Source organism: Siphateles boraxobius, unplaced genomic scaffold (genome assembly GCF_051911475.1).
Source record: "Siphateles boraxobius isolate OS27281-9 unplaced genomic scaffold, OSU_SipBor_1 7, whole genome shotgun sequence".
Classification (NCBI taxonomy): Eukaryota; Metazoa; Chordata; class Actinopteri; order Cypriniformes; family Leuciscidae; genus Siphateles; species Siphateles boraxobius.
In genome coordinates, this window is record NW_027509197.1 from 2206594 (window position 1) to 2231298 (window position 24705).

General features: G+C 43.7%; 9 non-coding genes across 9 annotated transcripts; all 9 read left to right on the forward strand.

Moving 5' to 3' along the window:
* Nucleotides 1-2979: 2979 nt before the first annotated feature.
* trnas-uga (transfer RNA serine (anticodon UGA)) lies at nucleotides 2980-3061 on the forward strand. The gene has a single exon. It is a non-coding gene; the product is annotated as a tRNA-Ser (tRNA).
* A 417-nt stretch (nucleotides 3062-3478) lies between these two features.
* On the forward strand, nucleotides 3479-3560 carry trnas-uga (transfer RNA serine (anticodon UGA)). The gene has a single exon. It is a non-coding gene; the product is annotated as a tRNA-Ser (tRNA).
* A 1421-nt stretch (nucleotides 3561-4981) lies between these two features.
* Nucleotides 4982-5063, forward strand: trnas-uga (transfer RNA serine (anticodon UGA)). Its single transcript has one exon. It is a non-coding gene; the product is annotated as a tRNA-Ser (tRNA).
* A 270-nt stretch (nucleotides 5064-5333) lies between these two features.
* Nucleotides 5334-5415, forward strand: trnal-caa (transfer RNA leucine (anticodon CAA)). The gene has a single exon. It is a non-coding gene; the product is annotated as a tRNA-Leu (tRNA).
* A 2709-nt stretch (nucleotides 5416-8124) lies between these two features.
* Nucleotides 8125-8206, forward strand: trnas-uga (transfer RNA serine (anticodon UGA)). The gene has a single exon. It is a non-coding gene; the product is annotated as a tRNA-Ser (tRNA).
* Nucleotides 8207-9182: 976 nt separating this feature from the next.
* trnas-uga (transfer RNA serine (anticodon UGA)) lies at nucleotides 9183-9264 on the forward strand. Its single transcript has one exon. It is a non-coding gene; the product is annotated as a tRNA-Ser (tRNA).
* A 419-nt stretch (nucleotides 9265-9683) lies between these two features.
* On the forward strand, nucleotides 9684-9765 carry trnas-uga (transfer RNA serine (anticodon UGA)). Its single transcript has one exon. It is a non-coding gene; the product is annotated as a tRNA-Ser (tRNA).
* A 919-nt stretch (nucleotides 9766-10684) lies between these two features.
* On the forward strand, nucleotides 10685-10766 carry trnas-uga (transfer RNA serine (anticodon UGA)). The gene has a single exon. It is a non-coding gene; the product is annotated as a tRNA-Ser (tRNA).
* Nucleotides 10767-11484: 718 nt separating this feature from the next.
* Nucleotides 11485-11566, forward strand: trnas-uga (transfer RNA serine (anticodon UGA)). Its single transcript has one exon. It is a non-coding gene; the product is annotated as a tRNA-Ser (tRNA).
* Nucleotides 11567-24705: the final 13139 nt, after the last annotated feature.

The following is a 24705-nucleotide window of genomic DNA, read 5'->3' on the forward strand; positions in this document are numbered from 1 at the left end:
CCCCTTTTCGGACTAAATCTATTAAACCTAAGGTGGATCCCTGGTTAAATGTCACCACAAGGGCTCTTAGGAAACACTGTAGACAAGCCGAACGAAGGTGGAAGAAGGACAAACTATTTACATCACTAGGTTCCTAGCTGCATATCAGAGGGCTGTGAAGGTGGCGAAGATGCACTATCTTTCTTCGGTCATAACTAGCAGTTGTCATGAACCTAGAGTTTTATTTAATACCATTAACTCTGTGTTGAATCCATGTACCTCTGATCAGACAGAGGTTTCAATTAGTACATGTGAGAAATTTCTCAGTTATTTTACTGACAAGGTAGCATCTGTCAGGCAAAACTGCAGTGCTAATTTTAATGTGTTTGTTCCTACTGCTTCTGTGCTTCCTGCTGTTTTTGAGGATTTCAAGCCAGTTTCGTTTGCGCTGCTTTCTGAGATAGCGCAACACATGAAACCCACCTACTGTTCATTAGACATTGTCCCAGCCAGGATAGTGAAGGAAGTTTTTAATAGCGCCATTGGGTCGAGTTTACTCACTTTAATTAATTCTTGTCTTGGTCTAGGTTGTGTCCCAGCTGCATTTAAACATGCTGTGGTCAGGCCGCTACTTAAGAAGCCAAATCTTGACCCTTCAGTATTATCTAATTTTAGACCAGTTTCTCATCTGCCTTTTCTGTCAAAGGTTTTGGAAAAAGTTGTTTTTATACAGTTACAAGCCTTTATGCAGAAAAATTCTGTGCTTGAAAAATTTCAATCGGGTTTTAGATCACGTCACAGTACTGAGTCAGCACTGCTCAGAGTACATAATGACATTGCCTTGTCTGTGGATGCTGGGAATCCTGCTGTTTTAGTGCTTTTGGACCTCACAGCGGCGTTTGATACGGTGGACCACGCAGTCCTCCTGTCTCGCCTCGAGCATTGTGTGGGCATTCGAGGTTTGGCCCTTCAATGGTTTAGCTCCTACTTAGCAAATAGGAGCTTCTCAGTTATGATTGGTGAATGCTCCTCGCCAGCTGCTCCTCTTTCTTGTGGGGTACCCCAGGGTTCAATTCTTGGCCCAATCTTGTTTTCTTTATATATGTTGCCCTTGGGAAGTATTATAGGAAAGCACAATCTGTCCTTTCATTGTTATGCTGATGATTTGCAGATTTATTTGCCTTTAAAACCGAATGATAGTGTCGCACTTGACTCCCTACTTAGTTGTATTGATGATATTGAGTTGTGGTTGTCACAAAATTTTCTTAGTTTAAACAAAGCAAAAAATGAGTGTATCATCTTCGGTAACCCAAATGGTTCAGCGGTGAGTTTGGGGGCTCTGGCGCCATACCTTAGGCCAGCTGTCAGAAATCTGGAAGTTATTTTTGATTGCAACATGAAATTTGACAAGCAAATTAGCAATGTTGTCAAAATGAGTTTTTTCCAGCTTCGTCTTCTAGCTAAAGTTAGGCCTTTTCTTAACAAGCATGATCTAGAAAAGGTGATTCATGCTTTTATTAGTTTGAGGTTGGACTACTGTAATGCTCTTTATGTTTGCTGACAAGATAGGCTGAAAGGGCAGGAGTGGAGATGGATTTAAGATTTCTGAAGGAGATTGTGTGTTTGTTCTTGGTCAAGATAGGGAGATCAATGTTCATGGTGATTGCCATATGGTCAGAGATGTTAAGGTTAGAGCTGGAGAGGTGAGGTATGGTGAGACCAGTTGAAAACAGACCAGATCCAGGATGTGACCACGGCTGTGGGTAGGAAAGTTGACATGTTGAGTGAAGTTGAACAGTTTAGCAGTTCCAGGTATTCAGTGGCAAATTTACAGTTAGTGTCGATGTGAATGTTGAAATCTCCCAGAAGCAGAACAGAAAGTGAGATGGCAGATAACAGTTAAAAAGTCAGAAAACTCAGGTTTGTGTCAAATTTCAGTGATACAAAGGAAATACAGGTTATTGTCAGTTATGAATTCATTTAAAATTAGACTTTTATTGTTGAGTGAGCGGGTATTGAGCAAGGCCAGTTTCAGGTGATGTTGCTTTGTGATGGGTTGAGAAGACCGAGGAAGGGAGCGGAGATTAGATAGGCGCACGTGCCGTTTGTTGTGATGACGTAGTGTGGTAGTTGCAGTGCGCGAATTAGACCAGATGGATGGAATAGAGCTTGGGGTTGAAAAGTTGTAATTGAACATACGACCAGAGCCTCTGTTTGGAGGACGGCGACATAGTCCAGTTTCTCGGAAGAAGTTAATGCTGTCCAGACAGCGGTGGTTGTTGAGTGGGCAGAAGTCAGCAGCGAAGCAGAGCGGTGGCATGATTCAGGCGCGGTGCGCTAGTGCAGAGCTAGCGCTTGCTTGCACTCAGATGCCGGGCGTCACAGTTCCAGTCCGATTCCAGCAAGTTAGTATGTCCTTTTCCTCGCGATCAGAGTGTTGTTCATCTGGTCGAAGGTCGTAGTTGAATCGGGCTCTTGTTGCTTGCTCTGGTGTTTGCCTTACGTGAGATTTCCTGGACAGACTATCCGCTTCTTATTATTATTCATTCATGCATTAACCGTTGCGATTCCGTTGTGATTTCCAGTTCTGAGGTGTCTAAGAAGATAAAGTGAACTTGTAGTAATAAAATTATTACTGTTTAAAATTAGGATAAAACTCGAGAGATTAAGGCGATGGACTTGAAATCCATTGGGGTCTCCCCGCGCAGTTTTGAACCCTGCCAACTACGTGGCTCCTTGTCTCTTTGCGAGAGGAATTGTGACATCCTTTGTACGAGCTGCTTTATTCTCTAACATGGAAAACTGAGCAACCCACATCTCTTTTCAAGCTTGAAGTGAGCAGGTTTTTGTGTAGGTGAAGATGTTGTTGAACTCCTTTTTGCCAACACAATATATTAGCTGAGTGGATCCTCTGCTGCTCACATAAAAATAATGTTTGGCACCGTTGTTCTCTGCTGCTCACATCCAGAAAATAAAATAGCATGTGACTCACTATCAAGAGTAGTCGTGGCCGAGAGGTTAAGACGATGGACTTGAAATCCATTGTGGTCTCCCCGTGCAGGTTCGAACCCTGCCGACTACGTGGCTCCTTGTCTCTTTGCGAGAGGAATTGTGACATCCTTTGTACGAGCTGGTTTATTCTCTAACATGGAAAATTGGGCAACCCACAACTTTTCAAGCTTGAAGTGAGCAGGTTTTTGTGTAGGTGAAGACGTTGTTGCAATGCTTTATCTGTAGAGTGGTATAGGGATCCTCCATAGGGAGAGGCTAGTTGGCACTTCAGCACTGCATTGTCTTCGGGTCCAGGCAAAAGTCCTTCATCAGATCTGGATCCGGCAGGCTGCGGGAAAACCTTGGGAGAAACAAAGACACTAAAATTAGCTTAGATGCCATTTTTCTTATGATGTAACGAGTACAACAGGATTTAACATCTACATTGATGGTTGTCCTCTGCTGCACACATCGAGAAAATAAAATAGCATTTGACTTACTATCAAGAGTAGTTGTGGCCGAGAGGTTAAGGCGATGGACTTGAAATCCATTGGGGTCTCCCCGCGCAGGTTCGAACCCTGCCGACTACGTGGGTCCTTGTCTCTTTGCGAGAGGAATTGTGACATCCTTTGTACGAGCTGCTTTATTCTCTAACATGGAAAATTGGGCAACCCAAATCTCTTTTCTAGCTTGAAGTGAGGAGGTTTTTGTGTAGGTGAAGACATTTTTGAACTCCTTATTGCCAACACAATATATTAGCTGAGTGGATCCTCTGCTGCTCACATCAAAATAATGGTTGGCCCCGGTGTTCTCTGCTGCTCATATCGAGAAAAGAAAATAGCATGTGACTCACTCAGAGTGTAGTCGTGGCCGAGAGGTTAAGGCGATGCACATGATATCCATTGGGGTTTCCCCGTGCAGATTCGGACCCTGCCGACTACATGTCTCTTTGTCTGCTTGTGACATCCAAGATCTTTGTATGAGCTGCTTTTTCTCTAACATGGAAAATTGGGCAAACCACATCTCTTTTCAAGCATGAAGTGAGAAGATATTTGTGTAGGTAAAGACGTAGTTGAACTCCTTTTTGCCAACACAATATGTTAGCTGAGTGGATCCTCTGCTGCTTACATCGACATTAATGGTTGGCCCCGGTGTTCTCTGCTGCTCACATCCAGAAACGGAAATAGCATGTGCCTCACTATCAAGAGTAGTTGTGGCCGAGAGGTTATGGCGATGGGCTCTAAATCCATTGGGGTTTCCCCGCACAGGTTCGAACCCTGCCGACTATGTGGCTCTTTGTCTGCTTGTGACAGGAATCATGACATCCAGGATCTTTTGTATGAGCTGCTTTTTTTTCTAACACAGAAATTGGGCTCATTTCAAGCCTGAAGTGAGCATTGTTTAAGGAGGATTAACACTTTAAGGTAAGTTCGGTTCAATTCCCTGTTTGGGTGAAAATCTGACAGTTTGTTGCATACATTCCCTAATCACTTCTTGTCCTCTTCCCAGCCTTTGAGGGAGGTGTTCATCCTCTGCTGCTCACATCCAAGTCAAGTCAAGTCATCCTCATTTATATAGCCTTTTTAAAAATGTAGATTGTTTCAAAGTAGCTTTTTACAGAGATAAACATATTATTTAAGGTAACAGAGATTGGTTTGGTTTTATAGTGGTTCTTGAATAATGTTATTTCCAGCTAAAGTTAGTTTTGATTGATTCACTTCCGTCGAAATGATCATTTGTTATTAAATTAGGGGCCGCTAAGACGACACCGTTCTCTCTAAACAGACTTTAAACACGACTCTAACATGGAAAATTTGGTAAACCACATCTCTTTTCAAGATTGAAGTGAGAAGGTATTTTTGTAGGTGAAGACGTAGTTGAACTCCTTTTTGCCAACACAATATATTAGCTGAGTGGATCCTCTGCTGCTCACATCAAAATAATGTTTGGCCCCGGTGTTCTCTGCTGCTCACATCACGTAAAGAAAATAGCATGTGACCCACTATCAAGAATAGTCGTGGCCGAGAGGTTAAGGCGATGGACTTGAAATCCTTTGGGGTCTCCCCACGCAGGTTCGAACCCTGCAGACTACGTGGCTTCTAGTCTCTTTGCGAGAGGAATTGTGACATCCTTTGTATGAGCTGCTTTATTCTCTATCATGGAAAAATGGGCAACCCACATCTCTTTTCAAGCTTGAAGTGGGCAGGTTTTTGTGTAGGTGAAGACGTTGTTGAACTCCTTTTTGCCAACACAATATATTAGCTGAGTGGATCCTCTGTTGCTCGCATCAAAATAATGGTTGGCCCCGGTGTTCTCTGCTGCTCACATCCAGAAAAAAAAATAGCATGTGACTCACTCACAGTGTAGTTGTGGCAGAGAGGTTAAGGCGATGGACTCAAAATCCATTGGGGTTTCCCCGCACAGGGTCGAACCCTGCCAAGTACATGTCTCTTTGTCTGCTTGCGACAGGAATTGTTACATCCAAGATCTTTGTACGAGCTGCTTTTTTCTCTAACATGGAACATTGGGCAACCCACACCTCTTTTCAATTCTGAAGTGAGAAGGTATTTGTGTAGGTGAAGACGTAGTTGAACTCCTTTTTGCCAACACAATATGTTAGCTGAGTGGATCCTCTGCTGCTTACATCGACATTAATGGTTGGCCCCGGTGGTCTCTGCTGCTCACATCCAGAAACGGAAAAATGTGCCTCACTATCAAGAGTAGTTGTGGCCGAGAGGTTATGGTGATGGGCTCTAAATCCATTGGTGTTTCCCTGCGCAGGTTCAAACCCTGCCGACTATGTGGCCCTTTGTCTGCTTGTGATAGAAATTGTGACATCCAGGATCTTTGTATGAGCTGCTTTTTTTTCTAACACAGAAATTGGGCTCATTTCAAGCCTGAAGTGAGCATTGTTTGAAGAGGATTAACATTTTAAGGTAAGTTCGGTTCAATTCCCTGTTTGGGTGAAAATCGGACAGTTTGTTGCATACATTTCCTAATCACTTCTTGTCCGCTTCCCAGCCTTTGAGGGAGGTGTTCATCCTCTGCTGCTCACATCCAAGTCAAGTCAAGACATCCCAATATTTATATAGCCCTTTTAACAAAGTAGATTGTTTCAAAGTAGCTTTTTACAGAGATAAACATATAATTTAAGGTAACGGAGATTGGTTTGGTTTTATAGTGGTTCTTGAATAATGTTATTTCCAGCTAAAGTTAGTTTTGATTGATTCACTTCCGTCGAAATTATCATTTAGCATGTCAAGTCAAGTGAAGTCAAGTCATCCTCATTTATATAGCGCTTTTAACAATGTAGATTGTTTCAAAGCAGCTTTTTACAGATATAAACATATAATTTAAGGTAACAGAGATTGGTTTGGTTTTATAGTGGTTCTTGAATAATGTTATTTCCAGCTAAAGTTAGTTTTGATTGATTCACTTCCGTCGAAATGATCATTTGTTATTAAATTAGGGGCCGCTAAGACGACACCGTTCTCTCTAATCAGAATCAGAATCAGAATCAGAAAGAGCTTTATTGCCAAGTGTGCTTGCACACACAAGGAATTTGTTTTGGTATTGAGGCTTCCAGTGGACATATACAAATACAACATGAAACATAATACTACAAATTATAAGAATAAAAAATAAAAATATAAATATATGAGAATAAAACTATCACAGTTGGGTTTAGTCAGAATAGACATTTTCAGATTTACAGATTATGAACCTATTTACAGTGTTTTGAATATTATAAATAAATAAATCTACATATAAGTATCACCTGAGTTGTGGGATATTGCACTAAACAGTGGGAGTATTGCACTTACAGGCATATGCCTTGGGAGGAGTGTTAACTGTTCAGGAGGGAAATGGCCTGTGGGAAGAAACTGTTCCTGTGCCGAGATGTTCTTGTGGCCAGTGATCTGAGTCTCCGTCTTGACGGTAACAGTTCAAACAGGTGGTGTCCAGGGTGAGTGGAGTCTGTGATGATTTTACCTGCTCTCTTCCTCACTCTGGAAGAGTACAGGTCCTGGAGGTTTGGCAGGGGGGCACCAATAATCCTCTCCGCAGTCCGGACTGTCCGTTGTAGTCTCCTGATGTCTGATTTGGTAGCTGAACCAAACCAGACAGTGATGGAAGCGCACAAGACAGACTCAATGACGGCTGAGTAGAACTGAATCAGCAGATCCTGTGGCAGGTTGAACTTCCTCAGCTGACGAAGGAAGTACAGTCTCTGCTGGGCCTTTTTCACAGTGGAGTCAATGTGATTGTCCCACTTCAGGTCCTGAGAGATGATAGTGCCCAGGAACCTGAATGACTCCACTGTTTCCACAGTGCTGTTCATGATGGTGAGTGGGAGGAGTGCTGAGCTGTTCCTCCTGAAGTCCACGATCATCTCCACTGTTTTGAGCGTGTTCAGCTCAAGGTTGTTATAACTGCACCAGGCAGCCAGCTGTTCAACCTCCAGTCTGTAAGCAGACTCGTCACCGTTTCGGATGAGACCGATGACAGTGGTGTCGTCTGCAAATTTCAGGAGCTTGACAGTGGGGTCTTTAGAAGTGCAGTCATTAGTGTACAGGGAGAAGAGCAGTGGGGAGAGAACGCACCCTTGGGGAGCACCAGTGCTGATTGTGAGTGTCTTGGATGTGTGTTTCCCCAGTCTCACTCGCTGCTGCCGGTCCGTCAGGAAGCTGGTGATCCACTGACAGATCGAGGATGGTATGGAGAGCTGGGTCAGTTTGGCTGTGAGAAGACCAGGCATGATGGTATTGAAGGCCGAACTGAAGTCCACAAAGAGGATCCTTGCATAAGTCCCTGGTCTGTCGAGATGTTGCAGGATATAATGCAGTCCCATGTTGACTGCATCATCCACAGACCTGTTTGCTCTGTAAGCAAACTGAAAGGGATCCAGCAGGGGTCCAGTGATGTCCTTCAGACTTTAAACACAACTCTAACATGGAATATTGGGCAACCCACATCTCTTTTCAAGCTTGAAGTGAGAAGGTATTTGTGTAGGTGAAGACATAGTTGAACTTCTTTTTGCCAACACAATATATTAGCTGAGTGGATCCTCTGCTGCTCACATCAAAATAATGGTTGGCCCCGGTGTTCTCTACTGCTCACATCCAGAAAACAAACAGCATGTAACTATTAAGAGTAGTTGTGGCCGAGAGGTTAAGGCGATGGATTTGAAATCCATTGGGGTTCCCCCGCGCAGGTTCGAACCCTGCCGACTACGTGGGTCCTTGTCTCTTTGCAAAAGGAATTGTGACATCCTTTGTACGAGCTGCTTTATTCTCTAACATGGAAAATTGGGCAACCCACATCTCTTGTCAAGCTTGAAGTGAGCAGGTTTTTGTGTAGGTGAAGACGCTGTTGAACTCCTTTTTGCCAACACAATATATTAGCTGAGTGGATCCTCTGCTGCTCACATCAAAATAATGGTTGGCCCCGGTGTTCTCTGCTGCTCATATCCAGAAAAGAAAATAGCATGTGACTTGTTCACAGTGTAGTCGTGGCCGAGAGGTTAAGGCGATGCACATGATATCCATTGGGGTTTCCCCATGCAGTTTCGGACCCTGCCGTCTACGTGTCTCTTTGTCTGCTTGTGACATCCAAGATCTTTGTATGAGCTGCTTTTTCTCTTACATGGAAAATTGGGCAAACCACATCTCTTTTCAAGCCTGAAGTGAGAAGGTATTTGTGTAGGTAAAGATGTAGTTGAACTCCTTTTTGCCAACACAATATGTTAGCTAAGTGGATCCTTTGCTGCTCACATCGACATTAATGGTTGGCCCCGGTGTTCTCTGCTGTTAACATTCAGAAAAGAAAATAGCATATGACTCACTCACATTGTAGTTTTGGCAGAGAGGTTAAGGCGATGGACTCAAAATCCATTGGGGTATCCCCGCACAGGGTCGAACCCTGCCAACTACGTGGCTCTTTGTCTGCTTGCGACAGGAATTGTGACATCCAAGATCTTTGTACGAGCTGCTTTTTTCTCTAACATGGAACATTGGGCAACCCACATCTCTTTTCAAGCCTGAAGTGAGAAGGTATTTGTGTAGGTGAAGACGTAGTTGAACTCCTTTTTGCCAACACAATATGTTAGCTGAGTGGATCCTCTGCTGCTCACATCGAAATTAATGGTTGGCCCCGGTGTTCTCTGCTGCTCACATCGAGAAACGGAAATAGCATGTGACTCACTATCAAGCGTAGTCGTGGCCGAGAGGTTAAGGCGATGGACTTGAAATCCATTGGGGTCTCCCCGCGCAGGTTCGAACCCTGCCGACTACGTGGCTCTTTGTCTCTTTGCGAGAGGAATTGTGACATCCTTTGTACGAGCTGCTTTATTCTCTAACATGGAAAATTGGGCAACCCAAATCTCTTTTCAAGCTTGAAGTGAGCAGTTTTTTGTGTAGGTGAAGACGTTGTTGCAATGCTTTATCTGTAGAGTTGTATAGGGATCTTCCATAGGGAGAGGCTAGTTGGCACTTCAGCACTGCATTATCATCGGGTCCAGGCGAAGGTCCTCTGTCAGATATGGATCCGGCAGGCTGCGGGAAAATCTTCGGATAAACAAAGACACTAAAATTAGCTTAGATGCCATTTTTCTTATGATGTAATGAGTACAACAGGATATAACATCCACATTGATGGTTGTCCTCTGCTGCACACATCGAGAAAATAAAATACCATGTGAATTACTATCAAGAGTAGTTGTGGCCGAGAGGTTAAGGTGATGGACTTGAAATCCATTGGGGTCTCCCCGCGCAGGTTCAAACCCTGCCGACTACGTGGCTCTTTGTCTCTTTGCGAGAGGAATTGTGACATCCTTTTTACAAGCTGCTTTATTCTCTAACATGGAAAATTGGGCTACCCACATCTCTTTTCAAGCTTGAAGTGAGCAGGTTTTTGTGTAGGTGAAGACATTGTTGAACTCCTTTTTGCCAACACAATATATTAGCTGAGTGGATCCTCTGTTGCTCACATCAAAATAATGGTTGGCCCCGGTGTTCTCTGCTGCTCATATCCAGAAAAGAAAATAGCATGTGACTTGCTCACAGTGTAGTCGTGGCCGAGAGGTTAAGGCGATGCACATGATATCCATTGGGGTTTCCCCGTGCAGGTTTGGACCCTGCCGACTACGTGTCTCTTTGTCTGCTTGTGACACCCAAGATCTTTGTATGAGCTGCTTTTTCTCTAACATGGAAAATTGGGCAAACCAAATCTCTTTTCAAGCCTGAAGTGAGAAGGTATTTGTGTAGGTGAAGACGTAGTTGAACTCCTTTTTGCCAACACAATATGTTAGCTGAGTGGATCCTCTGCTGCTCACATCGACATTAATGGTTGGCCCCGGTGTTCTCTGCTGCTCACATCCAGAAAAGAAAATAGCATGTGACTCACTCACAGTGTAGTTTTGGCAGAGAGGTTAGGGCGATGGAATCAAAATACATTGGGGTATCCCCGCACAGGGTCGAATCCTGCCGACTACGTGAAGCACTGTATTGTCATCGGGTCACGGCGAAGGTCCTTCGCCAGATCTGGATCCGGCAGGCTGCGGGAAAACCTTCGGATAAACAAAGACACTAAAATTAGCTTAGATGCCATTTTTCTTATGATGTAACGAGTACAACAGGATATAACATCCACATTGATGGTTGTCCTCTGCTGCACACATCCAGAAAATAAAATACCATGTGAATTACTCTCAAGAGTAGTTGTGGCCGAGAGGTTAAGGCGATGGACTTGAAATCCATAGGGGTCTCCCCGCGCAGGTTCGAACCCTGCCGACTACGTGGCTCTTTGTCTCTTTGCGAGAGGAATTGTGACATCCTTTATACAAGCTGCTTTATTCTCTAACATGGAAAATTGGGCTACCCACATCTCTTTTCAAGCTTGAAGTGAGCAGGTTTTTGTGTAGGTGAAGACGTTGTTGAACTCCTTTTTGCCAACACAATATATTAGCTGAGTGGATCCTCTGCTGCTCACATCAAAATAATGGTTGGCCCGGGTGTTCTCTGCTGCTCATATCCAGAAAAGAAAATAGAATTTGACTTGCTCACAGTGTAGTCGTGGCCGAGAGGTTAAGGCGATGCACATGATATCCATTGGGGTTTCCCCGTGCAGGTTCGGACCCTGCCGACTACGTGTCTGCTCGTGACATCCAAGATCTTTGTATGAGCTGCTTTTTCACTAACATGGAAAATTGGGCAAACCACATCTCTTTTCAAGCCTGAAGTGAGAAGGTATTTGTGTAGGTGAAGACGTAGTTGAACTCCTTTTTGCCAACACAATATGTTAGCTGAGTGGATCCTCTGCTGCTCACATCGACATTAATGGTTGGCCCCGGTGTTCTCTGGGAGAAACCTTGGGAGAAACAAAGACACTAAAATTAGCTTAGATGCCATTTTTCTTATGATGTAACGAGTACAACAGGATTTAACATCCACATTGATGGTTGTCCTCTGCTGCACACATCCAGAAAATAAAATAGCATTTGACTTACTATCAAGAGTAGTTGTGGCCGAGAGGTTAAGGCGATGGACTTGAAATCCATTGGGGTCTCCCCGCGCAGGTTCGAACCCTGCCGACTACGTGGCTCCTTGTCTCTGTGCGAGAGGAATTGTGACATCCTTTGTACAAGCTGCTTTATTCTCTAACATGGAAAATTGGGCAACCCACATTTCTTTTCAAGATTGAAGTGAGAAGGTATTTTTGTAGGTGAAGACGTAGTTGAACTCCTTTTTGCCAACACAATATATTAATTTGTCTCTTTGTCTGCTTGTGACATCCAAGATCTTTGTACGAGCTGCTTTTTTCTCTAACATGGAAAATTGGGCAACCCACATCTCTTTTCAAGCCTGAAGTGAGAAGATATTTGTGTAGGTAAAGACGTAGTTGAACTCCTTTTTGCCAACACAATATGTTAGCTGAGTGGATCCTCTGCTGCTCACATCGACATTAATGGTTGGCCCCGGTGTTCTCTGCTGCTCACATCCAGAAACGGAAATAGCATGTGACTCACTATCAAGAGTAGTTGTGGCCGAGAGGTTATGGCAATGGGCTCTAAATCCATTGGAGTTTCCCCGCGCAGGTTCAAACCCTGCCGACTATGTGGCTCTTTGTCTGCTTGTGACAGGAATTGTAACATCCAGGATCTTTGTATGAGCTGCTTTTTTTCTAACACAGAAATTGGGCTCATTTCAAGCCTGAAGTGAGCATTGTTTAAGGAGGATTTATATTTTAAGGTAAGTTCGGTTCAATTCCCTGTTTGGGTGAAAATCTGACAGTTTGTTGCATACATTCCCTAATCACTTGTTGTCCTCTTCCCAGCCTTTGAGGGAGGTGTTCATCCTCTGCTGCTCACATCCAAGTCAAGTCAAGCCTCGAATTTAGTGATCTTAAAGAGCGCGATGGATTGTATGGCGATAGAAGGTCTGTTAAATACACAGGAGCTAAACCATTTAGGGCTTTATAGGTCAGTAGGAATACTTTGTAATTGATACGTAACTTAATAGGTAACCAGTGTACAGATGATAAAATAGGTGTTATATGATCATATTTTCTTGATCTAGTAAGAACTCTAGCGGCTGCATTTTGCACTAACTGTAGCTTGTTTATTGAGGATGCAGGACAACCAGCTAATAAAGCATTACAGTAATCTAGTCTCGAGGTCATGAATGCATGAACTAACTTTTCTGCATCAGAAACAGATAGCATGTTACGTAGCTTAGCAATGTTTCTAAGGTGGAATTTATATAGCGCTTTTAACAATGTAGATTGTTTCAAAGCAGCTTTTTACAGAGATAAACATATAATTTAAGGTAACAGAGATTGGTTTGTTTTTATAGTGGTTCTTGAATAATGTTATTTCCAGCTAAATTTAGTTTTGATTGATTCACTTCCGTCGAAATGATCATTTGTTATTAAATTAGGGGCCGCTAAGACGACACCGTTCTCTCTAAACAGACTTTAAACACGACTCTAACATGGAAAAAATTTGGTAACCCACATCTCTTTTCAAGATTGAAGTGAGAAGGTATTTTTGTAGGTGAAGACGTAGTTGAACTCCTTTTTGCCAACACAATATATTAGCTGAGTGGATCCTCTGCTGCTCACATCAAAATAATGTTTGGCCCCGGTGTTCTCTGCTGCTCACATCCGGAAAAGAAAATAGCATGTGACTCACTATCAAGAATATCAATCCTAACAAGTCCAAACAAAGTCCTAACAAGTCCAAACAAAGTCCTAACAAGTCCAAACAAAGTCCTAACAACTCCTAACAAAGTCCTGACAACTCCTAACAAAGTCCTGACAAATCCTAACAGTGTCCTAACTCCTAACAACAGCGGAGCAAAAGAACCAATCATATGCTTCGAAACAGTTGCCGCTCCAAGGGGGGCAAAAGAGCCAATCAGATGCGTCGAAACAGGGCCCCGTGCGCAGTGTTCTCATAGGTTGACTGATGAAGACGATGTCACAGTTCATTCTGAGGTAACTTTATTTACCGGCGGCGAATATCTCTTGACACTAAAAGTAAGTAGAACTTACTAAAATTATGTAAATCACTGAATTGAAATCGTAAAAGTATGTGGTGTGTTTGTAAATACTTCTGCTGTGACAAATGTTGGATGTTTTTCGTGAAGTTTGATAAGACGGTCACAAACCTTAAGAGATAACGCTGATCGCAATGTTAATTATTTTCTTTACTGAACGTTTTTAAGTGTCTTTTGCGTGTCTTTCTTGTGTCCATCAAAATAAACTAGAACAGAGATCATAGTGCGAATTACAGGGGGTACTGGGGGGTACTATACCCCCCAATGAAGACCCAGTACCCCCCAAAGGGGCAGAAATATCAGTTCTGGGGGGGTCAGATAATTTTTATGATATTGTGAAAAAATATAATTAGAGTTACAATACAAGTCAACTCCTATTCCCACCCTTTCAAACCCGCCCATAGGGGGTACGTTGGACCTAATGCGCTAACAGAGCTATCACAGAACAGTGAACAGAAACGAGGAGCGGGAAAACTGGAACACAGGACTAAACCAAATACACAATGAATGGGGAAAACAGGACATGACATGTAACAACTGTGTCATCAAGAATGAAATTAGTCTTACAAGCAAATATTTCTGTCTGAAGGCCACTGGAGATGGAGGGACAGAGAGGACAGAGACACCACACTGCTGGACCAGAGAGCAATGGCAGGGCTGGATAGAACGTAACCCCTGGTTATACATAAAAGATGGATGCCTTGGTTGCAAGCCATGCAGAGACGCAAAGACTTTGCTTTTGTCTGGTAAATGTCCGGGGATGAATTTTGCTAGTGAATGGGTTAATGGGGCAGTGGGGAGTACCTGCAAAAGGACATTAGCAAAAAAAATATACAAACACAGAGATAGTGCTTCGCACCAGAGGTCTACTGAGATAGCACAACAGAAACAAAAGGAGGTCCTGCCAAAAGCCATTTTGGAAATCAATGCAGCTTTAGTGCAAGAAACAACCAGCTCTTTCAGAACTGCATATGCAGTAGCGAAAGAAAGGTTAGCTTTCAAAAAGATGCCACCTCTCATGATTCTGCAAGAACTTAACGGTGCTGTCATAGGGAATGTGCATAGGTCAGATCATTCTTGTGCTGAAATTGTGAACCACATTGCCACAGAAATGAAAAAAGTGGTAGTGAAGAACATTAAAGAAAAAAACTCACGCATTTCATTGACAGTCGATGAGAGCACAGTATTTGGGCTGGCCTATATGATAGTATTTATCAGGTGTGATGTTACAGGTGATGGGGATGTTGAGAACATCTTCTTAGATCTTGTTGAATTAAAGGAGGGTACAGATGCAAGTTCCATTTATGATGCATTGAGACAAAGCCTAAAGACAGCTGGATTAGATGATGACTTCTTACAAAAAAACCTCATAAGCATTGCAGCTGATGGGGCCTCAGTTTTGACAGGGTGCAAGTCTGGTGTCATTACTAGATTTAAATCTGAATTTCCAAAGCTAAAATCCATCCACTGTATGGCTCACAGGTTGGAATTGGCTGTCCATGACTCCATAAAATCCCTGACTGCCTGCAATCATTTTGAAATATTCATCTCTAAATTGTACAGTTTATTTAATCAATCCCACAAACTGGCCCGATTGCTAAAAGAAGTAGCAGATGAGCTCAATGTTCAAATTCTGAGGATAGGGGAGATCTTTACAATCAGATGGGTTGCCAGCAGCTTTAACACTGTGAGAGCTGTTTGGAAAAATTACCCTGCTCTGGCTAGACATTTTCAAATTGAAAGTGAAAATACTGGCAACTCTGATAAAGTGAGGAAGAAGTTCCTGGGACTATTGAAATACCTTAGCAATGCCAGCTTTGTGCATGATTTAGCCTGTATGAAAGATGTCTTGCGTGAATTGCAGAGCCTGTCACTTAAACTACAAAAACGGGAGACAACCATTGTCCAGAGTTACCACCACATCAAACAGACAACAGAAATTCTAAATGCCATGAAATCGCAAGGTGGAAAGTCTGCCGCAAAGGGCACAACAAGGCTTGTCAGCTGGTGTTTTTAAGGGGGTGAACATTGTGGGTGACAGAGCAGGAAAGATCAATAGGCAACAATTTTATCAAGCGGTAGTGGACAATCTGACGGCCCGAATGCCAGCTGATGACCTCATTTGCATCCTCCAGCCACTTGAGAAGTCCAGCTGGCCAGAAAAACGTGAGGACCTAGTACTGTTTGGAAAGACTGAGGTCCGTACATTGGCAAAGCTCCTTGGTGAGCCAGGGAGAGAAGCAGTGGAGGAGTTCAGAAATTATAAATTACAAGGAACACTGGAGGGAGGGACCCTGAAAAAACTTATCATTGCAAGTAACACATACTTGGCCACCTCTGCTGAATGTGAGAGAGGATTTTCGGCAGTAAATGATACAGATAGAAAAACGCGCAACAAGCTCCGTGCAAAGAGTCTGTCTTCTCTGCTTTTTGTGGACCTTAATGGCCCTCCTTTGGAGATCTTTAACCCTGCTCCATATGTGATGTCCTGGGTAAAGGCAGGACATCGCCTTTCTAAATCATGGGTGCCAGGGAGGAAGGGAAAAGAGGCAAAACCCAGACCTCTGTGGTCAGTATTTTGAAACAAGCCTGCTTTGCTGCATATTAGGCTTGCTACGGTAGTCGGTGTTACCGGTGTTACACGGTGTCCAGTCGCAACACCGGTTGCATCACTTGCCCACCGCGGCACCAAAAAAAAAAAAAAGTTTAAAGCGTTAAAAATATTTAACGCCAGACACATTTGTTTATCGTACATTTTATTTAACTTGCAGCGCTCTGGGTTTGTTTGTTGTCCTGTTTGCTTGTCTGTCTTTGTTTTCGATGTTTGTATTATTTGAAAAAAATAAATAATATTTACCGCAATTACGCATTATCCGTTTTTTTCTGTCACCCGTTGACTAGCGTTGTGTATGATCACGCTCTTATTACTGATTATCAGTTTGTCGCATGTTTAGACATTGTATGTGTGTTGCACAACACATATTGCACTTGGCGATCACGGTGGGGATTGATATGGTAGTGGACCATGATGGTCATAGAAGAAGTGAAGGAGCAGTACCCCCCAATTATGGTGCGGTAATTCGCACTCTGACAGAGATGCTCGATTTTGTGTCTGTGTCAAGTGTTAAATGTCGCTGCTAAGTTTGATAAGACGGTCAGAAAACTGATCGCTATGTTAATTATTATTTAATATGACATTTATACTATTTTTAACAAAAGATAGAACTGACAGCCCGTTAAACTGTCAAATGGTGTAACCACAAAAAATGACCAATATCTAATATTTCACACCTCCTAGAGTTCATGCAATTGCATGAAATTAGTAGTTTATTTAGTAATATCCTATGAGAATATGTTTTATTATAAATTATATGGGTTTTTCGTTGTACTGAGCAAGACCATATGCTGTAAACATCTTGTTTTATGTCTATTCTTTGACCATTTGAGTACAAATGGTTTAAACACCCATTATTACAGTGTAGTAGAGTATTAAATTATTATTCATATTAACTTTTTTGTACAATATTAGTCTTTTAGACAAAATATTGGTTACACCAACTGACCATATAACGTCTATTGCAATAGGATAAGAAATTGACACAGAAAATAGGCATCAAGGTAAACTGAATTGGATATTTTAATATATTTTCATGTCATTCATCATACAATTTCAGATACCAATTGTTTTCAAAGAGAGTGCTATAAAGTGTGTGTGAGAGAGAATAAGAGTGAGTGAAAGAGTGGGTATGATCATTTCTTAACAAACATGAAGAAACAGGATTGGCTCGTGTTGTGATTTCAGTTCAGTTCTCATACAATTTCAGTTTGTAAAATAACAGCCATTTTTTTCAAAGAGAGAGTGAGTGAGTGAATGTGTGTGTGTGTGTGTGTGTGTGTGTGTGTGTGAGAGAGAGAGAGAGAGAGAGAGAGAGAGAGAGAGAGAGAGAGAGAGAGAGAGAGAGAGATTGTGAAAGAGTATCATTTTTTTCCATTTCTTTCATCACTAAACTGTTTTGATTACATTTTTAATAACCGACAACCATCAGTGTGATTTCATGCCATCTGATGAGATCTGAACAAACTATTTCACATTAGCATAACAATATAAATGAAACAGTGTCTCAGAAACTTAAGACTTGAAATATTCTTGACCAAATTAGTTGAGACTGTGGAAAAAAACATACAACCTTATATTGTAGTTGCTTAATTTCCTATCTATCTGTCTGTCTGTCTGTGCATGTAGACCTACATGTTGCCTACAACAGCCTAATGACTGCCTCTTGTCCTATAGAGATGCCAAAGGAAGGAAAGCCAGATTCATTCTGGACCGGCGTCATGATGCTGTTTGCCCAGGGGAAATATAAATTTTCCACTGGCCAGAGACCTGGGAGCAGACGTTGGAAGGCAGTGTTAGAGAGGATAAAGAATTGTCCCCTGACCCCTGCATTTGGCCTAACGGTCAGAAAAAAAGACATTTTTGGGAAAAAGATCCCCTACAAATGTGGCTACCATGATGTAAGTAATGTCATTGAATCCTTAAACATATGATGTGAGACAAAGATGCTGACAAATGCTTCCTCTACAGCTGTTTCCCATGGCTGGTTCTTCGTTGTGCTTGATTCTCCAAATCACTGTTTTGATGCAGAGTTTTGTGTGATTTAGAGGATAAGAGGATATAGAGAGTAAATACAAAATATTGTTTCCCTCAGTCAGGACAGCAGACAGGGACCGCAGCAGGTCCACAGCAGACAGGGACCGCAGCAGGTCCACAGCAGACAAGGACCGCAGCAGGTCCACAGCAGACAAGGACCGCAGCAGCTCCACAGCAGACAGGGACCGCAGCAGGTCCACAGCAGACAAGGACCGCAGCAGGTCCACAGCAGACAGGGAGCGGTGATAATACCATGACATGCTCCCTTTGTGCTCAGGAAGTGCTCTTTGACCAGTTTACTCAGCACCTGTCAGACTTCCATGTCCAGGAGCAGTGTGAGCACTGCGGCACAAAGGCCATGGGTGCTGTCAGGTTATCAGAGCACCTTGAGAAGTGTCATGTGTTAAAATCTCCCACAGACCTCCCAAACATTTCTCCTCTAACCCCTTCAGTCCGTCCCTCCACTACCCCAGCCCAAGAGATGACACCGACACCAATCGTCTCTCCCCGAGATGCTCCGACTCCAGTCTGCCTCACAGCCCAAGAGACGACACCAACCATCTGTCTCCAAGTTGCTCCTGCTCCTACCCCTTCCACACTATCTGAGATGGCACCAGCGACTCAGAGTGGCACACCACTTCTTCCTTCTCCTGCTTCTGCTCCTCCTCCAGCAGCACCAGGGCTCCCAGTCCCTCTGCGCTTTCCAGAGGTAAGCCGGGCCAGGTTTTTGCCAAAGCCGTTCCTCCGGGTCATCAAGCCAGGTGATCGGGAGTGGATTGCCCACATCCTCTATGACGCAAGTGGGCAGCTGAGACAGAATGTCAGGGAGAATTGGCACCACCCCCCAAGCCCAATCAGATCTGTGGCACCTCCAAACCCACATGATTACTTTCGACAGAGGATGTTCCTGTGGGCACCAATGCGTATGTGGGGCATCCCTCTGAAATGCACTCTGTGCAACCGAAAGATACACCACTCTGGCATTTACACCAAGATCAGAGAGGTCATTGATGTGGATAGCAAGTACTATTTAATAGGGGGAGATTACCCAAGGTGCAGCCAGTGCAAACAACCTGTCTGTCCTTGGAGTAGTGACATTTTAAAGCAACTTGACCCCTCTAACCGCAACAAATTCCCTGCTGTGTTGACTACACATTTGGCACTGGACAGAAAATGTGTGACACTTTTCCGTCCTAGAACAGCAGGGAATAGCTCCAGTTACCTGCAGCAGGCCTTTCAAGAGGCACACAGTGAGGAGTGGGCTAGGAGATCCTGTGACTATTTCACAGATTGTGAAATTCACAAGAGATCCTGCCTGAAGCAGTCCCAGGCTGTTTATCCCCCACCACCACCCTTCTCTCCCTTGCCCCTGGCCCAGTAGTTCGAGACAGTGCATGCCAACGATGTTGTCGGTCACCTTGATGAACTCAAAGGTGTCATCACTTCAACGTTTGGCAGAATTCTGAAGCTCGATTCCACTAAGAAGGTAAATGTAAACCTATATAAGCTTGAGCTCATTTGTTCTTTTAGGGTTTGATAAGAATACATATGCTAATGATGTATATACTTTTGTTATAACAGGTTACCAAAAAACTTGCTGGGGGGATTGAGAACACGGCAACATGGATGTCCAATGTGGGGAACGAATATGGTCAGGTCCTCAACTCGGTCCTCACAACCGGCGAGGGAGCTGGGCTGGATGATTTGTGCCAAGGGATCGTTCAACGGTACAGGGATGCTGGTGAGCCACAGCCAGCTGCTATCTATGTGGATAGAGACTGTTGCAGTGACAGAGGTGGGTTTCCTGTAATTTGTGTTGATGTTTTTTTTTTTTTGCCAAATTAAGGCAGTTGGTGACAATACAAACCAAAAAATGCTTTTACACAGGAGTGAGCCCAGTTCTCCATTGGTTTCGGCCATGGACGTCCACTGTGCGGTTGGATGTGTTCCACTTTATGAGGCGATTCACCAACGGTCTCACCACAGAACACCATCCACTGTACGGTACGTTCTGCTCCAAATTGTCGAGTTGCATTTTTGAATGGGATTACCAGGACATCTGTCATCTGAAAGAGGCGAAGCGGTCAGAGCTGAGGCAAAAGCATCAGGGCCACGAGCCAACAGATGCCCAGGTGTTGGTGAGCATCAGCTCTAAAGAGCTAGCCAAGCACTGCCGCAGGAAAACCCGTGGAGTGGAGGAGACTCGTGCCCTCATCAAAAGTCTTCTTGACTCCATGTGGCACCCTGTGGACGGCACTGGGCTGCACCTTATAAACCATGAACGCATGTCTCAAGTGTGGGAGGTACAGCAAAAGCACCTTGCCTGCATTCAGGATCCACCAGGAGTGCAGCTTTACACAAACATTGGGTCAGGGCTGGAGAAAGGAGAGAAGACACTGGATGTGCTAAGATACAGCAGAGGGTCCTCCTCTCTGGAAAGCTTTCATAAGCACCAGTGTGCTTTCATTCCAGGCATGTTAAAACCTTAAACACATATGGTATATTTTGCTATTGAATGTTGACATAATATTGTTGTAATTTGTTGTAATCAGTGATCCTGTTTTTTGTCTCATCAGGGTGGAGATGCAATGCATTGCACACTCAGATATACATGCTTGAGGGTGTGTCAAGGTGGAATTTAAACCGGTCAGCACAAGCACTTTCTATGACTGAGACATCCAGGACAAAGCTGTATAACATTCGTTTGATGTCCAATGTGAATGCGCTCAGCAACAAAGTGTTGGGAAAACCTCTTCTTCCAGAGTTTATCCCCCCTGGGAAACCTACCGGTAAGAAAAGTCTGCTGTTGATGATGATCAGACCTATATTGTGACATGGTAGGCAAGTAAACAATAATTTTTCCATTGGTGAATACTTATTGCAGGAGAGCGTATTGCTGTAGAATATCTTCTGGCACAGTCCAACAGAGGAGATCTTCTGAGCCAGCAGATTGGTATTGGTGACATCCTGCCTGAGATCTTGGATGAAGACCTCGAGGACGAATGTCCTGATGTGACTGTACCACAGGCTCATGACCTCACATTGCAGGTAATATTATGTCAAGAGTATATCAGACATCAAAAAAATATTGGAAAACTAATAAACAGTTCATTTTTAATGTAGAACAGACACAAAAAAAAAATGTAAAAGATTGTTTATTCTTTATTTATTCTTTATTCTGTGTATACTTTTATTAATCACCTCAGCAATTTGGAAGCGGTGGCCCTAGGCCCGGGCCAGATCCCAGGTCCCCATTGGAGGAGAGTGATGCCTCTGCTGGGCCCATCTACTCCCCATTGGAGGAGAGTAATGCCTCTGCTGGGCCCATCTACTCCCCATTGGAGGAGAGTAATGCCTCTGCTGGGCCCGTCTACTCCCCATTAGAGGTGAGTGATGCCTCTGCTGGGCCCATCTACTCCCCATTGGAGGAGAGTAATGCCTCTGCTGGGCCCGTCTACTCCCCATTAGAGGTGAGTGATGCCTCTTCTGGGCCCGTCCTCACCCGATTTGATGAGAGAGATGCCTCCGCAAGTCCCGTCCTCACCCCATTTGAGGAGAGTGTGCTCGTCACTCCAGCTACTGTAAAGTGGATAATGTTTCACCATCAGAAATGTAGGCTTCTTTATATTTGCTCTTGTACCAGATGTTTAAAATGTTATGGTGTTTATTGGTTCAATTCTTGTAACAGGACACAAGGTGTGATGCCAGAGGGATTTCTGGATGGGAGGCAGTTGATGCCTTGGCAGGTTACCTGGTTGGGCTTAACCGAACTATAACAGCACTCTCCAATGCTGAAGTGGCAGAGATTTTGAGGTTATACTCACATCTAAGTGTCTTTGACCTGACCCCCACCAGATACACCCTCAAGAGCAAAAAAACAACTTTGCCAGGACCTTGGAGGGCTTCAAGAAAGCGCAGTGGCTCTGCTCCAGGCCAGCAAGCAGCTGAGAGGTATCTACATCTCATATAGCTATATTCTTTAGTATTTGTATCAATATATTTATGTCAATATGTGAACATGCATATATAATGAGCACTATGTGATCTGGTCATCTATTTGCAGATTGTTCATGGTCCATGGTCAGGCTGCTCACAGACCAGACCAAAACAGAATTTCAGAGTGTGTTGCTCTCAAGCTGTACAAAGAGTACAAGGAAGCCAGAAATAGGCCAAAGGACAATAAAGGGAGGACATTTGCCATACCCCAGTCCATTGTCATGGCATACTCTCACATCAAGCAGCTAGTTGAGGACTGCAGAGAGATCATGGACAGGAGTGACCTGGTACTGGTAAACATTAACAACACCACTGTGTCCTCCTGGTGAGTTCATCTTTAATATCTTCATAAGTTGATTGAATTGCATATTTGAACAAAATTTTTAACAATTAACACACTGAAAAATGTTCTGAAAAACTCTTGTGTGTGTTTTGTTTTCTGTCTCTGCAGGCTGCATGATCGCCAAAAGAGAACTGAACGGGGTTCTTTACTTCAGGGTGTGCAGCTTCCACAGCAGATTGCCGTGGCTAAAAAATCCCTCCTGGAGGTTCGTGACCAACCATCACAGCCAGTTCAGCATGGACACACTCTTTTGGAGTTCCAGGAGCCTGAGAACCGTGAGGGCGAGGCAAAAATCCGCCAGCGACACAGTTCCAGAATACCTGCTATTCCACACACAGGTGGGGGAGACGCAGCTATTGCCAAACACGATGCTGCTTCCTCTCAAAACAGCTGTATGGAGGGCTGGTCCTCTGCCTACCAGCCATCCCCAACACACTACCAGAGATGGTCTTCTTACCAGGCACCCCTGGCACACTCTCATGTTTGGTCCTCCACCCACCCACAACCCTCAGCATCCACCCAGGGCTGGTCTGCAACCCACCCACCAACCTCAGCATCCAGCCAGGGCTGGTCTACAACCCACCCACCACCCTCAGCATCCATCCAGGGCTGGCCTGCCACCCAACCACCACCCTCAGCATCCACCCAGGGCTGGTCCTCCAACCAGGGCTGGTCTGCAACCCACCCACCACCCTCAGCATCCACCCAGGGCTGGTCCTCCAACCAGGGCTGGTCTGCAACCCACCCACCACCCTCAGCATCCACCCAGGGCTGGTCTGCAAACCACCCACCAACCTCAGCATCCACCCAGGGCTGGTCTGCAACCCACCCACCACCCTCAGCATCCATCCAGGGCTGGCCTGCCACCCAACCACCACCCTCAGCATCCACCCAGGGCTGTTCATCCACCTCCTACTGTCCTGACCAACCTAGGTTCCCTCACCAAGCACTAGATCCCTTTAATCACCAGCGTGAATGGCGATTACGCAAGGCAGCTCTTGAGAACCAGGAGCGACTGAGGAAAGGTGAGCCCCCAAAGATGAGAAAGGCAAAAGAGAGCTACCACTATGAGTGTAAGCTGTGTGGTCAACCTAAATCAAAGCAAACTGGACACTCACAGGTACGTGGCAAATGGTACTGCCCTGCATCTGGACAGACCCTTGAGGAGTGGAGAAGCTCTTTGTAAATGCACCTAATACATTCTTTTTTATAAATATTTTTAATAATAATATGTTTTATTTATTTTAAGAAAATGTTCACATTCACTGTTCAAACCATCTGCAAAGAAAAAACAAGCAAGAAAATAAAGTAGAAAAAAGTATATTTGCTGTTGCAAATAGAAAAAAACATTATTAGTTGCTGTTGCAACTATTTTCAAAAAACAAAATACATAGGATAGTTGCTGATGCAACTATTTCCAAAAAAAAAAAAAAAATTGTGGTGTAATAGTAACACGTCCATCCTTTGGGTGGGAGACTCCAGGTGCAAATCCTGGCAAGAGTGTGCAACTTGTTGGGCCAATCAGTATTTAATAAAAAAATAATTTATGACATAATTTAATCTGCATTTTCTCCTTCTTTTCTCATTATTATTACAAGATGTAGCGGCGGTCATAATTATTATCATAACATTTTGTTAATAACAAAGCATTATTATTCATACCAATCCTATTTGTATCTGATTTTAAGACATATTTGATAGATTCATTGCAATCTCTAATAGTTTACGTTTATTGAGACATGTTCCAATAGCTGAAAAAAGCTGCCCAGGAGGATGAGGAGCTAGTGTCAAAGGGGGAACCGCCACGGAAGAGGCTGACAAACGAAAAGTACCACTACACCTGCAAGGGGTGTGGACAGGACAAAATAAAAGGACTGGACACACCCAGCTGAAGGGGCAGTGGTACTGTCCAGCATCAGGACTGACCCTGGATGACTGGAGGAAGAGTGTATAATTGCTGTCACCATTACTTGTCTGTCTGTTACAATAAAGTTTAATAATTTTATTGGAGTCAATAACAGCCTTCACGTTTTTATTTAATTTCCTCTTGAATACCAGGACAGTGAGTGTCATCCATTGAATGTAATTGTTAAAACTAAAGCCAGAATTACTTGCAGAATCATTTTACATTTATTCACAAAACCCATGCTCAATTTGGAATATGTTTTATTCACTTGTGCTGCACAGAT